The sequence below is a fragment of the Elaeis guineensis genome, chromosome 5, assembly GCF_000442705.2.
Source record: "Elaeis guineensis isolate ETL-2024a chromosome 5, EG11, whole genome shotgun sequence".
NCBI lineage: Eukaryota > Viridiplantae > Streptophyta > Magnoliopsida > Arecales > Arecaceae > Elaeis > Elaeis guineensis.
In genome coordinates this window covers 18671869-18674350 of record NC_025997.2, presented here as the reverse complement: position 1 = coordinate 18674350, position 2482 = coordinate 18671869, and the positions used below count along the sequence as shown (strand labels likewise).

General features: G+C 36.4%; 1 non-coding gene across 1 annotated transcript; it reads right to left on the bottom strand.

The window, feature by feature from the left end:
* Window positions 1-759: 759 nt before the first annotated feature.
* On the bottom strand, window positions 760-866 carry LOC114914271 (small nucleolar RNA R71). The gene has a single exon (XR_003801056.1). It is a non-coding gene; the product is annotated as a small nucleolar RNA R71 (small nucleolar RNA).
* Window positions 867-2482: the final 1616 nt, after the last annotated feature.

Here is a 2482-nt window from a genome sequence, read left to right as displayed (position 1 = left end):
CCACCAACCTTACACTTATCTGACCAGTTGAGTGGCTAATCTTTTACCTGGAGTGCTCAAAGATAATCTTGACAGTTAGGAGCTGTCTAGATCTAGGGTTATCCTTAGCTAGGATTATCTGCATAACTTGATTACTAACCTACAACCATTAACCCTAATTAAAATACTCTTCTCTATCATCTCTTGATTTAGGACTCCTTAAGCTCTCATCTTTAGAATTCTCTTCTCACCTATCTCTCTTTCCTCTTCTCTTTAAAAAAAATAAAAAAATAAAAAAATTACAAAAATAATTGAAAATTCTTAAATTTTTTTTGGACAAGGATATCTGGTCGATTAGTGAGAATTGATTCAAATCCTACCCTAATGTAAGAAAATTCTGAGTCCACAATGAGTGAAGTCAATCAACCTCAGGTCCTAAAAGATCTTTGTTATCCTATTGGGTCAGCCCAATTATCTTGTATCAGACTTTCCCAAATCAATGCAATAACTTTTGAAATTAAACCTCAAATCATTAACATGCTCCCTAAATTCACTGGTAATGAAGATGTATATATTTTTATTAGAGAATTTGAGGAAGTATGTGACACCATGAGAATACACTAATTGTCAGATGATGCTATTAAACTTAGGCTAATTAATTTTGCTCTTAAGGATAGTGCTAAGAAATGGTTATATAGTCTACCCAACCACTCGATCACAACTTGGGATGGATTTGTAAAAATTTTTTTGAGAAAATTTTTTCCACATCATAAAACAGCTAAGTTAAGAAATGAAATTAATCAATTTTATCAATTTGGGGGTGAGTCTTTCTGAAAGTGTTTTGATCGTTTCAAGAACATTTTAACCCAATGCCCACACCATGAAATTGAGACTTGGAGACTATGCCAAACCTTTTATGAGGGACTAGACCCAAACTCTAGAACCATGCTAGAGTCAATGTGTCAGAGCCAGTTTATGCATAAGGAAGCTAATGAAATCTGACAATTCTTAGAGGACCTAGCAGAAAAGAACCTGCAGTGGGAAGCAACTAGGGAACCTACAAGAGGTGCTATGACCAAGTATCCACATCCCTAGCTACAAAGGCCAAAATAGATACTATACTACATAGGTTAGAGGCCTTAGAACTCAAGGAATACACCCAAGTGAACCAAGTTTCAATATCTACTTGCAATGGATGTAATGCCACATACCACATCATGGAAGAATGTCCATTTTTGATGAACCCAACTGGGAACGAAGTAGCACAGGTTAATGCTGCCTACTACAAACCTACAAATGACCTTATGCACCAACATATAACTCAGGATGGAGGAATCACCCTAACTTTTCTTGGTCACAAGGGTCAAATCTCAATAGACCTATCCTTAATCAATCCAATCAAAGGCCCACTTAACCATCAAATTATTCACAGGGCTTTAACAATGATCAAAGGCTTAATGCACTAGAAAAAGGGTTAGAGATTTTAATAAAAATCACTTTTGATAGTATACAATTTAATGACCAAAAGCATAATTCACTAGAGAAAAGCCTTGACAAAAAATATAAATAATTTCATGCAAACCACGAGCCAACTTGTAAATTCAAACACCCAAGCCATTGTCCATCTAGAAGTACAATTAAGTCAGTTGGCTACCACCATCAATGAAAGAGAAAAAGAAAAATGACCAAGCCAACCTAAACCTAATCCAAGAGCTCAAATTGGTCAACAATCTCAACCTGAAGGTCGATTCAACCATGTAAATGCAATTCACACCTTAAGGTCTGGAAGATAAGTAGACAATCAGGTAGGTATAACTGAGAACCAAAAAGACCAACCGACTGAACCACAGACTGATCAGACCAAGTCTGACGAGCCTGAATCAACAGAGGTTGATGAGCTATTCAAGCCAATTGCAGAACCCATCATTAGGTTTAAGCAAGTTGAGACATTAACCACCAATCCTATAGCTCCTTTTCCAAATAGACTTAGGTCCAACAGACACAAAGCCCACATGGATCAAATCTTAGATATATTCAAATAAGTGAAAGTAAATATTCCTCTGCTAGATATAATCCAACAAGTTTCTACTTATGCTAAGTTTCTCAAAAACCTATGCACAAAGAAGAAAACCACTAATGTTCCCAAGGAAGCTTTTTTGGCAGCTAGTGTGAGCTCATATCTTTCAAGCCACATGCCATTCAAGTACAAAGATCCAGGATCTTCTACAATCTCATGTGTCATTGGAGAAACCATCATTGATAGGGTCTTGTTAGACCTAGGGGCTAGTGTGAATATCTTACCTTATTCGGTCTATGAGAAATTAGGGATAGGAGAATTAAAGCCTATAGAAATTACATTACAATTGGCAGACCGATAGTGAGAATCTTCAAGGGAGTTATGGAGGATGTGCTAATCAAAGTCAGTGATTTCATTTACCCTATGGATTTTGTGATCTTAAAAACTGAACCAATGTCAAACCCAAAAGGTCACATCCCAATCATT